Source organism: Cheilinus undulatus, linkage group 3 (assembly GCF_018320785.1).
Source record: "Cheilinus undulatus linkage group 3, ASM1832078v1, whole genome shotgun sequence".
NCBI lineage: Eukaryota > Metazoa > Chordata > Actinopteri > Labriformes > Labridae > Cheilinus > Cheilinus undulatus.
Genome location: NC_054867.1, coordinates 16,555,957 through 16,570,937, shown reverse-complemented (window position 1 = coordinate 16,570,937; position 14,981 = coordinate 16,555,957). Strand labels below are relative to the sequence as shown.

The window sequence follows — 14,981 nt, the reverse complement described above, 5'->3', positions numbered from 1 at the left end:
AAAGCCCAGTGCAGAGACTGGATTGTTATGCAGAATGCTATGGTCAGCCTGGGCTGATTGAAGTGCATACATGCATATATTGCTCTACAACTGCATTATCTAGATATGTAAATCCAACTTTAAGAATTTAGATTTATTATGATTTCAGTCAAGATATCATGTTTTTGCGTGTCATGTTGTGATGTGGTGATTTTGGAGGCATGAGAGGCTGGACTACACAATACCTGCCTCCAAATACACACTGTATTGACTGTGTTTCTTTGTCAGTCTGTCCAGACATTATGATGAATGAAACACTTGCTTGATGTTGATGCAAATGACAGCTACTTTCCGCTTGTTATTTCTGTAAAGCATTTCTCTATTTTTCAGGTGGTCATGATAGTCCCTCTATGACACACCATTAAAACAAGGATGTTTTTGTCAGAGCTCAGCAAATTTTTTCCTCTGTCTCATAGTTCCATCTCACAGCACCAACTTTATTACCCTTCTTTCTCTTTGCCACTAAGATGAATGCTTTGTGCTCTCATTGGTCAGCGTCACTGACATCACAGGAAAAATCGTAGCAGGTAGGACAAATAACAAACATCAAGGGGTCTTGAGCTGTCTTGGATGTGCTGTTGATTGTTGCTCACTATGACCCACTACAAGAGATGATCATTCAGATGGGGCTGAATGGTCCTAAAAATCCTGTGACTGGCTGATCGGGCTGGAAAGGGTGTAGTTTGGACTTGGTTTAACACAATAATTTGATTACTTTTTTCTTAATTTAGTGTAAGCATATTGAGTGTCACAGTCAGGTGACGGGTAACTTGTAACTAGTTTGATCTGGTAAGGGTTGGGTTCCTGATTTTGTTCATTCTAGCTCACTATCACATCGTTCATTTATATATTATAAAGTGTAAAGTCTCAAGAAGTGCTGCTATCAATATTTATAAAATATTTGCACCCTTCCTATTTTTTTTTGCGTATGTGTCTCACTTCAATGTTTCAGATCTTGAAACAAATTTTAATAGTAGACAAAGATGACCCAAGTAAATACAAAATACAGTTTTGGGATTTTGATCTCATTTATTAAGGGAAAAAAACATCCAAACCTATCTAGCCCTGTGTGAAAAGTACCCCTGATTTTATCATGAATCAACAGTGATTAACCACATTTTTTGCCACAATCTAAAGAAATTCTAAAACAGATGAGAAACAAAGTCATTGCCATCTTTTGGTCTGGGAAGGGTTATAAAGCCATTTCTAAGACTTTGGGACTCCAGCAAACCACAGTACTGGAACTGTGGTGAACCTTACAAGAATCAACCAGCCTACCAAAATGAGTGTGCGTTGACGACTAATCCAGGAGGTCACAAAAGAGCCCACAACATCTGAACACCTGCAGGCTTCACTCGATTCAGTTAAAGGGGACATATTTTACCCTTTTAAGACAAGTTTATATTGGTCTCAGAGGTTCCCAAAACATGCCTGTGAAGTTTGTTGCTGAAAAGACACTCTTGTATACGATTTTTGCATGTCTAAAAACCCCTCTGTTTCAGCCCTTCTCAGAACAAGCCGTTTCTGTGTCTGTGGCTTTGAGTGTTAATGAGCTGTCTGGCTCCGCCCCTGACCACACCCCTCTCAGGAAATGGATGTGGCACTCCTGATGTTACAATGTTACAGACACTTTAATCCAAACAAAGGACCTGACTGGGATTCAAACCATCAGTCTCCCAGATCAAAGTCAGCGGGGTAACCCATTGAGCTATCCAGCATCCCAGCTGGCAGCTGAGAGTAAGATCAGGAGAGGAGGGCGGAACTTTCCTCAAAGCGGGGAGGGCCGACCAAACCTGGGGGCGGTGCTTACTCTCCACATGAGGTCATGAGGGGAAATCCAGACGGCTCGTTTCAAAACACATTTTCTGAAAGGTGGAGAAAGAGAAAGTAAGACGGAATAGATTTTTCTGGTATATCAGGGGATTGTGGACAGGCCAGGGGCACATATTTTTATGAGAAAAACCTGAAAAAGTTATTTTTGCATAACATTTTCCCTTTAAGGTCAGTGTTTATGATTCAACAATAAGAAAGAGACTGGGCAAAAATGGCATCTGTGGGAGAGTTCCTAGACAAAAACCACTGCTGAACAAAAGGAAGACAAAGGCTCATCTCACACTTGCCCCCAAACATCTTGATGATCCAGAAGACTTTTGGGAAAATATTCTGTGGACTGACGAGACAAAGGCTGAACTTTTTGGAAGATGTGCGTTTTGATACATCTGGAGTAAAACTAACAGCTTTTCATAAAAAGAACATCATACCGACAAGGTAGTGCCATGGTCTGGGGCTGTTTTGCTGCTTCAGGACCTGGATGACTTGCTGTATTTGATGGGACCAGCAATCCTGCTGTTTACCAAAAAATCCTGATGCAGAATGTCTGGCCATCAGTTTGTGTGCTCAAGCTCAAGCACACTTAGATTATGCAACAGGAAAATGATCCAAAACACACCAGCAAGTCCATCTCTGAAAGGCTTAAAAAACATTGAAGTGGTCTAGTCAAAGTCTGGACCTAAATCATACTGAGGTGGCACAACCACTGATGAGGATTTGGGTTGGGGGGGGGGGCTTTCTCACAAAGCAGGTTTGGGTGGCTTATCTCCATAATAAATGAAATCATTGTTTAAAAACTGCATTTTGTGTTTACGGGGTTATCTTTGTCTAGAATAAACATTTGTTTGATTTGAAACATTACAGTGTGATAAATGTGCAAAAAACAAATCAGGAAGGGGGAAATTACCTCTTCACAGCACCGTATCTTATTTCTAAAACATGCATACAGCCAGAGTAGGATGCATCAGCTTTGTCACTACCTGGACCTTGCACGTACGAAGCCTTGGCCTGTTGAAGGCAGCAATGCTGTTTGGGCCATGATTGCAATGTGGGGGAACAGGTTAAATAAAGAATGTCTATTTGGCATGGTGGGCTGTGAGAGCTAGTGTGGAAGGGGTTGGCTCTGGATCCCTGTTAAGACTAACTGAACAGTTAAGTACAGGGTTTCCCACTAGACAATGTGTTGGCTCTGTAATGCCAGTTGGTCTGCATGGTGGAATCGTGGGGGTCACTATTGAGGGCATAAGTGGGTTTAGGGATTTCCTCACTGAGCACTTATTCTGGTGGGGCACAAGTGTCTTTACAGTCAAAATTAAAGTTTATCATTACAAAATGTGATTCTTTAATGGGTTTGACATTTTAAGTACACAGTGTGTTGCTGCAGGTAGCACCAATTATAATCAGATTACTATAATCTAATTATGTGTAACACATGGGTCTGCAGCCTTTATATACGCAGGAGAATTATATATTTGCCTCATCTTAACGGTAGATTTCTTGTGCACACTGAGTGTTTAGCACGAGTTGCTTCTCTTCTGTTTGTGTGCCTTTGTCTTTTCACATGTCCCACCTATCCATCCATCTGTGTTCCTCACTCACCGACTTTGTCTCTCCTCGGAGTGCGTTCCAGCCATATTGTGGTTTGAAGTGTTTCTGCTTCTAATGAGCCAATTGTTCTTGTGTTTTGTTTCCCTCGGGGAGCGTTGTGTAGCTAACAACATTCTGCTCACAATCATTTTAAAACATATTCACTGCACCATGGAGGGATTGGGGCCAACAAAACAATAATGCCTTGGAGCATGTACAAAATGAAAAATGTGTTAATGACACTTGCGCTAGTGAAATGACAGCGCATTCTTTTCCTGTCAATTAGACCTTGGTTATTCAAAAGCAATTTGCAACTCCCTGCAGAGTAAAATGTGTGCCATCTCCCAGGCCTTAGACTCTGATTGTGTAAGTGATGTATTCATTCCATTTCACTGTGTGTGTCCTAGTTTGAGACGTAGAAGTAATATTAAGGTTAGGAAAAAGCCACAGTGCTCTATTCACACTGTGCTCATAATACGAAAACAGAGAATTGCATAGGTCTATTTTAAGGTGTGTGTTCGTGTGGGTGTTCATTTGTGTGCACAAGGGCACCCATGACCATGTACAAGGCGTATTGATACAGCTGGCATTCAAGACCCTGATTAATTGCCATGGCATTTGGCTGCTCTCTGTAAATGCCATATCCCATGCTGAGTGCTTGGTTAATGGCCAGCCAAGCATCAGTCTTTACTTCTTTCCTGTCCCTCCATTCTTCCTTCCTCCTCTCTTCTCTCTGCCCTCTCATTTTTCCGTGCTCAAAAAGGTTAGCTGTGCTTCATCAGCAGGAATAGACACACGAGTTGAATGATCCCATACGGCTTTTCACTGTTTTGTTGTTCAAAGAGCACTTTCTGTACAAAGGCTTTATTTCTTTAAGAGCTGGTTCAAAGGTAGCTTGAGGTTACATCCTCTCCCTTCTTGTCTTTAATCTACAGTTAATATGTTGTAAGAGATAGAGAAGAGCTCTACCTTCAACTGTGTATACCCCTAAGACCCAATTTTGATTTGTCTCTATATCTCCAAGAAGAAAAAAAGTAGAAACAGCTTTCATTCTCAAGTGAATTAGTTTGCTCTATCTTAATGAGGTTTGCCCTGTCAGAGGGAACAGTTCACAGCCTGCATGCTAAACAGGCTAAATTGGAATTGAGTATTAGCTCCTGAACTGCAAAAATACCTTCTTTCTGCAGCTTTAATTTCAATGCTTCCAAGCAATTACCCTTGTACACAATTTTATCTTGTCACTTCCAAATTGGAATAGAAGACCAAGCAGTGGAGAAATTGTCGCGTTTTTTTCTGTCTTTTTTTTCTTATTCGAAAACTAATTCAAAAATCTAATTAACTGCAGAAAAACATGTCACCAGTTTGGCTAGAAACATCCAATGTAGTTATGCAAATGGACCCTTGGATTGTAGGATGTGATTTGACAGAATCTCATTCTGGGTGGTGGGATGCCAGATAGAAAGATTACTCAGCCGCATCTGAGTGGAGGCAAAAAGGAAGTGATGAGCCCGGTAATTTATTGTGGTAGTATTTCTCCTGTTTGACTTCAGACAGCTCATTAAGAGGCGCGGTGTCACACAGCAGGACAGAAAGACAGACAGGAGCATTTCTGTAATGGGCCCTCCTCTGCTCTGCCTGCATCAGCTCTTTTCTGCTTTGTGTGTTGCCGGCTTAATCTCTGACTTTTTTTTTAATATGAGGTGCCAAATAACATTTTACACAATTCATCATTTTGCTCCTCACAGGGGAGAGGGATAGGCTTTTCATCCTCCCACTTGTCTATGGTCTGCTTACGGGGCTGTTTCAGGGTAGTCACTGAGAGATGGCCAAAGGGCTGAGATAAGGAGATCTCATTTTTTGGACCAATGAAGAGGCAATATTGTCCGCCACATTGTGACGTATTTCCAACTTCTGCCTCAGCTGGAAGAGATCACTTTTTGGCAGAGTCCTATTTGCTGCAAAAGCGCAGAAACTCTAAGATTTCTCAGATACTTTTTTATCGATCAGAACAAAAACACGTTTAATATCACCAAAACAGGGATGCGTAATATCAGCATGATGGTGGTATCAACATATACAAAATCTTTGCCAATATTTCCAACCAATATATTGGCTATAAATATCAGCCATACATATAGACAGGTTTGTGGAGTTTTGGCAGGATCAGCGGATCTATGTCAGCCAAAGTCTTTTTCTTTTTAATCCTCATTCTTTCATTTTTAAAGTGTGTTTTGAGGACTGAAGTTTTGTTCATGCTTAACCTAGGGATGCACAGTTTTATCAGAAAGGTATATGTATCAGCAGATATTGGCTATAAAGTCAATAGTCAATATCAGTAGATATTAAAGTTTGTGCCGATATTTACCTCTCATATATCAACTGTAAATATCAGCAGAACGTACTTGTAAGTTTACGGATATATAGACAGAACCAACAGACCAATGTCAGCTGAAGTTTTTTTCTTTGCTTATCCTCAAACTTAGTGTTTTAAGGACTGAAGTTCTAGTTGTGTACCATTTGAATATATAGATGTTGGTGTTGGTACTGGCTAAATGGAATTTGGAAATATCTGCTTGTCAAATATTGGTAAAAATCCAATAAGCTGCATATAGTCTGAGATACATTTACATATCAGTACCGTTAATAGTATTGGCGAAGATTGATTTGTAAATATCTGCATATCAGTACAGATCCAATATCATGCATCCCTAAACCATTTACCAGAAACCACACAAACACAATTCAGTAAGGAGAGACTCAAAATGAGTTGAACAATCATTATATCACAAGTTTGTAATTGTGAATAGACTCCATCGTGATGTCTCTATGAACTTAAAGGGGTAATGGGGCAGACAGAAGGATAGATACCCCCCTACTTACTAGTCTACTTACTGGTGGTGGTGATGGAAGGAATAGGGTAAGATGAGGAATAGACCGTTAAGATGAAACTTCTGAGAAACTTGACAAAGACACCAATGAGATGACTTGGAGGTAGCGATGAAGGGATGCACAGAAGAGCTGGCCTTGACACTGATGAGATGTAATGGAGGTGGCTGGGGTGGAGGAGGGTTGCAGTGGTCCCACTGAAACAACAGACTGACTGTGGAGGAGGGAAGAATACATTTTAAAATGTAACAGCAGCAGAGTGATTGGATTTAGAGAGGTTAAGGCAGAAAGGGATTGGTTCTGAGTTTAAGAGAGTAGACACCCAAACAAGCTAATTATCAAAGCAGGAAAAGAGAGACACTTGAGTAAGGGCTTATTAATGAATGAAAGGATGAATGGAAATGAAACAGTCTTCCTGCATGAACTCGTGCTAAACTTCAAAAAAAGTTTGAAGCCCCGTAGAAAAGCAAAAAAAATCTTATTTCAAGTTTATATTCCTTCTTGACATAAATAATCATAAATACAAAGATAAAAATGCAACACATAACACATTATGTTCCGAAAAATGCTCCCCTGCAGCTGTGACCTTTTGCTTGGGATGTCAGTCCTTTCACCGGACTCTTCAGGAGCCCTCTTCAAATCCTGACAGCTTCCTGATTGCATGCCAAGGAGTGTTTGTTCGCAGACGCTGACAGCCTTACAAAAATAAAGCAAGGTCCATTCTGGTACAAACAGGTGATTAATTATTGACAACACCCAACACAAATGCTTACTAATCTACGCAGCGGTTTAAAGCCCCTTGATTTGGATTTCAGGCTCTTCTTTCACTTCGTTGAGCTTGTAGATTGAAAGGCTGCCCTTCAGGGCACTTGAATCGTCACTGGGGAAGGATGTGTCCTGTATGACTTTGCACACTTGTTTGCATACAGAATGCATCGGTACAGACATGCCTGTGATAATCATTGTTAAAATACAGAGTTCAGTTGAAGGTTTCCGTCTTCAAATGGTTATATTTAAAATTACCGCTGCTCCAGAGTAATTTAACTCCTCTTAATAGCTTCGTTCATATTGTTTGAAATTGATTACTAATGAATCTGTGCTAGAACACCAGGGTGCCTTGTTAGACAAACCCACAAGCGCTTCTTATTTAATATGTGCGTCAGATTTTGCACTGAGAAGTGAGCATTAGTAATGCAAATAATGCTGCGTCAAAGGGGTTTTAGTTAATTAGCTTGAGATGTGATACTGGCTTTGGCCCATAGCGGCTTGTGTTTCATGGGACTGCAGACCACAACGGGGGGCGCTCTTTGATCTGTGGATCCCACGGTCTGGTAACGGTTGCTCAAACTCTGCAATGCTGGCTGCACATGTATGTGTATGTGGGCACCTTTTTTGGGACCGATTCAGTATGCCCTGGTCTTTCAAACAGCTTATGTTTTAATGTAAAAAGTTGAAAACCAGATGATAGTCTGTCAGTTACACTGATTTCGCAGTATAATGTTGGCCATGAGAAGGATATTTTCATATCTCTCCAGCTGCTGTTGATCTTCCATTTTTGTTTTGAGCTGTATTGGGGCACAGCAGTGCCTAACACCATTGTTTTATAATTTTAGCATACATAGCATGAGTTCACTTCAGTTTGAGATGTTGCTGTTGTCAATGCACAAAATACTCAGCTTTGTCTCTTCATATGTCTTTGTTTTTATTTTCCATGCCGGTTCCAGGGTTCTTGTATAAGAACCAGGAAAACTTCCTCCCACTTCAAACCGTCTCAGAAAGGTGCCTTGGGGAAATCTACAGTCTGCTGTGCAATTAAGGAGGCTTTTTCAATGTTACATTGCAAAGCTTTCAGTCAGTCAGAGAGATGTATTTAGACTTTTATCAGTATGAAAAATGTCCATGACCAAAAGCCTGGCAATTAAATTTGAAATCTGCGATGAAGGAAACTTGGCTGAAGCTTCTATTCTCTTTAATTGTACTATTCAGAGTTGTGGGATACTCATAAATGAATTATAACAGCACCTCGGGATATGGGACACACTGCTGGAAAGTGATGGTCGCTCATAACAGACTTATTAACTATTCATACTTTCAAAGGGAGCGCTTGATGTGACGGTGACTGAGGGACGAAATAAATAAGAGGAGAATGCATTAGACATGACAGGATGATGTGTGTTGCTTGAATCTGGTTGTAATGATGATTGGGTGTTCAGCTAATCTTTGCCTGGTATTCTGACGACATTTTGTATCTGAGAAAGTCAAAGAAGCACAGTCCAGTCCAATCCAGTTCAGTCAAGTCCAGCACAACAGCAGACTGTTACTCATTCAACTATTTGCTTTTGTAATTAGCCAAGAAGGCGGTCCTCTGGACATAAGTTTGTGCTGGTTGCTTGTCTCTAAACTCACAGTGGAAACACTTTAATATGTCCATCTATACGAGGTAGGGGGATGAGGTAGTTGTAATGTCTGTCTGCCTGTGAAGCCACATGCTCTGAAGTGAGATTGCCTTTTACTATTCCAGCAGCCTGAGTCTTCATACTATTTTCAGGAGAACAGTTTCAAGGTGGAAGGACTTTTCTCATCCTCAGTACTCTCAATCGGTGTCCTTGAGTCACCACATCTGCAGCATCGTCAGCTCATTTTCTATTCTTTTTCTCTCTGTTCTTCTCCCTATCTCTGTTTCTCTTCATGGTGATGTAGTGCTGTCTCAATGCACAGGACCCACTTTCACAGTCACACAAACAGATTCAGCCAGGGAATCACAGAGTGGATGGAGGGCAGGGTGAAGGGGATGTGTGTGCATGTGGATGCTAGTGTTGGAGGGAAGTCAGCTTTGAACCAGCCAGCCTAAACCAAGAGAATAATAGAAGAAGTGCACCAGGAGATAGAGGAAGAGATGACGGGGAGAAAGATAGTGAGGGGTCTGTCTCATTTGCACTGGAGTCCTCCCCTCATCAGGCAGCCAGCTGACAGGGTATATTTTTATCAGCCAGGCACAGAGTGCAGAAAAGGAACAAATTCATTTGTAAAAACACACTCCCATCCAAGGACAAGATCTCTGTGGGATACAACATAGCTGTCTCTCTGCATTATCAGATCAGAAATCAGTCATTCTTATTTATGCACTTGTCTCAGCACTATCATACAAAGGTGGATACAAGGCCTCGTCAACTTTTTGTTCAAGGAACAAGAAAATGGAGAAGAAAACATCTAATCCCTTATATCTAGACTAGGCTGAAACTGTTAACATTTCAGGCAAAATGTGATAGGAAACAGAAAGCCCCGGCAACTCTTTGGCTTGTGGTGTTTGTATGAAGACTACAAGCTGAAACACGTCGGTCTAATAAAGCTGGAGAGTTGCTGGAGCTCTCTGTTTCCTTCAAGACTTTTTCATCCTTTATGCACCTTGGAAGTTGGTGAAGTTGTGCCAGAAATACATACCTCAGGATAACTGTGATAAAAAAAAAAAGTTCTCTAGGGTTATCATACTGTTCAAATTTAAATTATCAGTAAAACTGTTTGTAGCAAATAGACAGCATGTAACATGGGTTTGTTTACTGATGGGGATAAAGCACACAAGTCTAGTTGGGAGACATCCTCTGCTCTCTCAACTTTGCCACAGCAAACTGTCAACTGTTGGCTTGAAAAACAAAAACAAACAAAAAACGTCAGACTGTTAGAGTAGCTGATTCTTATCTGCTCAGATCATCATGAACCCTTTGCAGCTATAACAGCTTCAACTCTTCTGGGAAGGCTTTCCACAAGGTTTAGGAGTGTGTTTATGGGAATTTTTGACCATTCTTCCAGAGGCGCATTTGTGAGGTCACGCACTGATGTTGGACGAGAAGGCCTGGCTCTCAGTCTCCGCTTTAATTCATCCCAAAGGTGTGCTATTGGGTTGAGGTCAGGACTCTGTGCAGGCCAGTCAAGTTCATCCACACCAAACTCTCTCATCCATGTCTTTATGGACCTTGCTTTGTGCACTGGTGCACAGTCATGTTTGAACAGGAAGGGGCCATCCCCAAACTGTTCCCACAAAGTTGGGAGCATGGAATTGTCCAAAATCTCTTGGTGTGCTGAAGCATTCAGAGTTCCTTTCACTGGAACTAAAGGGCCAAGCCCAGCTCCTGATAACAACCCCACACCATAATCCCCCCTCCACCAAACTTTACACTTGGCACAATGCAGTCGGATAAGTACTGTTCTCCAGGCAACCGCCAAACCCAGACTCCTCCATCAGATTGCCAGATGAGAAGTGCGATTCGTCACTCCAGAGAACATGTCTCCACTGCTCTAGAGTTCACTGACGGCGTGCTTTACACCACTGCATCTGACACTTTGCATTGCACTTGGTGATGTATGGCTTGGATGCAGCTGCTCGGCCATGGAAACACATTCCATGAAGCTCTCTACGCACTGTTCTTGAGCTAATCTGAAGGCCACATGAAGTTTGGAGGTCTGTAGCGATTGACTCTGCAGAAAGTTGGCGACCTCTGCCCACTATGCGCCTCAGCATCCACTGACCCCACTCTGTCATTTTACATAGCCTACCACTTTGTGGCTGAGTTGCTGTCGTTCCCAATTGCTTCCACTTTGTTATTATACCACTGACAGTTGACTGTGGAATATTTAGGAGCGAGGACATTTCACCACTGGATTTGTTGCACAGGTGCCATCCTATCACAGTACCACGCTGGAATTCACTGAGTTCCTGAGAGCGACCCATTCTTTCACAAATGTTTGTAGAAACAGTCTGCATGCCTAGGTGCTTGATTTTATAAACCTGTGGCCATGGAAGTGATTGAAACACCTGATTTCATTTATTTGGATGGGTGACTGAATACTTTTGCAGTATAGTGTATGAAAAGCTTTCGGTTGAAATGACATTTTAAATCTGTTTTTTCTTTGGTAACTTTAATGCTTTACAGTCTTTTCAAGCATTGAAATAATGGATATTGTCTGGTTTAAAGCATTTGGTATTAAAATAGCAACATTGAAAAGTACCTCTGTTAAAAAGGTTTTAATTCTTGAGCAAAATTAAAAAATAAAACAATGTAGCAAATTCTAATAGTACTATGATAGCAATGAGAAGTGTGATATTTCAGCTTGCTATAATCATGACTTACAACTTTAATTTCATAACATTTCAAATCTGGAACGACCTTTTGCTTTCCAAAGAGCATTTTTTGCATCTTATTTTGTTGTTAATGTTCCGTCATGTCTGTGTCTTTTTGTTGGGGTCACTCAGAAGCCAGTAAGATTTTAAGATATCCTGCAGTGAATATATGAATATGAATTTGCCCAATTGATGAATACATTTGTTGATGTATAACCAATCAGAGGTCAGTAGGATGATACAGCAAAAGTGTGCGTGAGAGCAGGTAAGAGAGAGAGAGAATAGTAGCATGAATAAACCATGGATAAAAGTGGTGTCACTGGGCTGCAGTGTTGGCATGTCGGCATCGCTCAAGAAAAACATGGCTGTCTCTGGGGCATTGTCTGTAATCCAGCATGTAAGAGCTGCTAGATGTCTCCTTTATTGTACGCAGTCCCAAAGTCTCAGACGTCATCTGATATTCATGCAGTGAGGAATAAATAATTATACAGCGGTATATTTTGTTTTAAGATGATTATGAATATTGTTAGAACAGGCTAATCCAGTCTTACAAAGGGCTCATGGCTCCAATAGGCTTGAGTGATAAAGCTTTTTTCAAGGATTAGTGTTGAATGCACCTGACGTTAAAGCAGCAAATATAATTGTCTTTATCCTCAAATGCCATGCTAATCCTCTATTTTGAATAGTTTTGTTTTGGGTCTGAAAGGGATAGTCATGTCCACAAAATGCTGTTTGATTTTCTCAAAACAGCATGGTTTCATCTCATTGTGACACAAATACCACAGTGTGCCAGGCTGACAGACAGATGATCCATTGCAGACGTTGTAATTGAAAACACTGAGACGAGTTGGACAATTAATCTCTCTTCCTCTCCCTGCCTCAAATTTCCATGGAGAAATACCTCAAAATGCAGATAATAGATAAGAGTGTTATTGATTAGATGGGGTGGGAGGAGAGGCGGGGAGGTGCAGAGGTTCTCCATCACTAATCTCTCAGGCTGTGACTGCATCTAAATAACCTGCAGAGAGGGATAAACAGGCGCATCCATCATGGGACGCCTGGTGCAGACAGTGATGGATGCCTCCGCCCTCCGCCACCCCCAGCCGCACCTCTCCCTCCTGGTCAGGGATAGGAAGTGACACTGGCACTCAGGAGAAATACCTCGGTTTAACTGGGCAGGAAAACGCTGTCTTTAGTGCTGTTGTGATGGAAAGATTCAGGGCAGGCTTTGCGTGTGCGTTGGTGTTAGTTTGTAGAATCGTCCCCTGTCCCCAGTCTTCTTGTCTCTTTGAGTTAGAAGGATTATCCGTCTTGATAGATCCTGTTTGTTTTGTCAAAGAGGAAATTGGTTTTGTGGATTTGTGTGAAAGTGCGTGTCTGTGTGTGTGAACTCCTTCATCTATATGCATTCTGTGGGCTTGTATAGAAATTGAATTATGTGCATTCTCTATCAGCATGCTTATGCACTCTGAACCAAATCCCCTGTGCATCCTAGACCCACAGAGCAGTCATGCCCACGCCAGCTCTCCCCAGAGGTGCCAGCCTGATAGATATGGTGTATGTGCCAGGCTGTGCCTTCCCTCTCCACCAGTGCAGCATTAAGATTGATCCCTCGTTCCCTCCCATTCCTTTCTCTCTCACTCCTCTGTGTGCCTCTGCCTTTATGAGACTGTGAATAGGTGAAGCTCACAAGCTCCAACAGATGGCCAGAGCTACCCTGTTTCACTCTATCTTTCTCTCTCTGTCTCTCTCGCTCACACTCACACAGATTCAACTCCCTCATGAATGAGAGTCCAGAGAGAAAGAAGGGACGAGGCAGAGTTAAATGTGACACAGAGAAAAGAACTAAACTAGAGAAGAAAACTAAAGAAACAGGAAGGAAAAATACATTTATGGAGAAAGAAGAAGGGGCAAAAGATAGGATGAGTGTACTAAAAGAAATGGAGTGAGTGAGAAACGCAGCTGAAAAAGGGAATGTGGGCAGAATTGAATTGTAGATTGAGGGAGCCTCTCTCCTCCCTTTTACCCTCCCTCTTTTATTTATCTCATGTGAAACCACGCCTCCCTCCTTTCACTTGTCAGTGCATCTATAACAGTGAGCTGTCTGCACCGGGCTGCGTGGGGGGTGAGACAAGCTCCTCACTCAGCCAACACCGGATCTGAACGGACCGGACGAACTGAATGATACTGGACTTCCTATTACAGGTGTGTGGACATGCATTTGTACGTGTGCGTTTATGATAGGTGACAGAAGAAGGCATGTATTCCTCAGTGTGTGATTGCTGTTTCCTCCACAGGACTTGCTTCCAGAGTAGCGTATCTAGAAGGTACAGTGCTGGAGCTTTGCCCTAGTTTACACTTGAATGCTCTGATCCGTTCTGTTTGCCTCTGAGATTTATGCATGGAGTCGCTAACAGCGCTGCTCATCAGGGTAAGAAAGATAAAACCTCTGGCTGCTGGGTGCACCGGACTCTTCAGAGGGTGCAGCTTTGAATGAGAACAGTAGGTTTGAATCAGGACAGTGTGGAGACGAGACGCTGTTTATGTGGAGGAACAAGTTGGCAGTTATTCGAGCTGGATGCTGTAGACATGTGCTTCTTACTTTGCTTTTTTAAGTGCCTGTCTGCCAAGTGATGTAATACTGTTATGATAAAGTATCTTTAAGTAGGACACGCTATATTTTTTAGAATACTTGTGAATCTTTGCAGCTCTGTAAAGCTTGGCAGTAAAGCTCTTTGAGTGTTTTTATCTTAGTGTTGAATCCAATTTTTGTTGGCTCCCTTTATCTCATAGATTCACTGTTGATGGTGTTTTTAAATCATAAAAGCATTCTGTATTATCAGAACCTCTACTCATAATTCTGAGTTTTTTGAGTAGAGAGTTGTGGTTGGAATAAAAAAAAGAGAAACACAAACATCTGCAACAGGGGAAACATTTGTTTTACCAAAGAAAGAACCAGTGCTTTACAAATAGTTTTTTTGTTTTGTTTTGTTTTGTTTTTTTACCTTGAAGGGACCTTTTTTGAAACCAAAGAGATATGACCCACAGGAGTCATTCAAGAGTCGCCATTTCCACAGTTGCTGCCGCTCCTATAGAAGCCTGTACGGCTTAAGTCTTTGAGGCTGGTCCCAGTGAATGTACTCACTATCAGTGTTTTGTCAATAGCTTCATGGGTCAAAAGGCTGTGTCATCACCAAGTGGTGGCAGTTAAGAGCAGCAGAGTGGAGGGGGGTGTGGGCACTGACCTAGAGGCTGAAATATTTATGACGGAGACAGCTGAACGCTCTGTGCTGTTTGTAGCGATATGGGTGGATGGATGAATGAAAGGATGGAGGGATTGAGGGAAAGTAAAGAAGCTTGAAAGATCTGTTCTTTTAAGCATTTATTATTTATCACAACGCACTCTGCCATGGAAGCTCTAACCCCCACATCAACTGGCCTCTTTTCTCGCTGAGATGCCAGTGGACTGAGGGAGGATGCTCCTACTGAGTCTACCTGTCAGCTAGTCCCTCAGCATGTTAAG

General features: G+C 41.8%; 1 protein-coding gene across 6 annotated transcripts in view; it reads left to right on the top strand.

The window, feature by feature from the left end:
- The window catches only part of sulf2a (sulfatase 2a), a 62,064-nt gene that overhangs the window by 1,773 nt on the left and 45,310 nt on the right, over positions 1-14,981 (top strand). The window contains exon 1 of one of the 6 annotated variants that reach the window (XM_041783863.1): positions 13,554-13,663. The exons of 4 other annotated variants lie outside the window; for them this stretch is intronic. The gene's annotated coding sequence lies outside the window, so the exon portion shown is untranslated. Of the gene's footprint in view, positions 1-13,553; positions 13,664-14,981 lie in introns of those variants that run through there. One more of the 6 variants, XM_041783862.1, reaches the window with a different exon arrangement.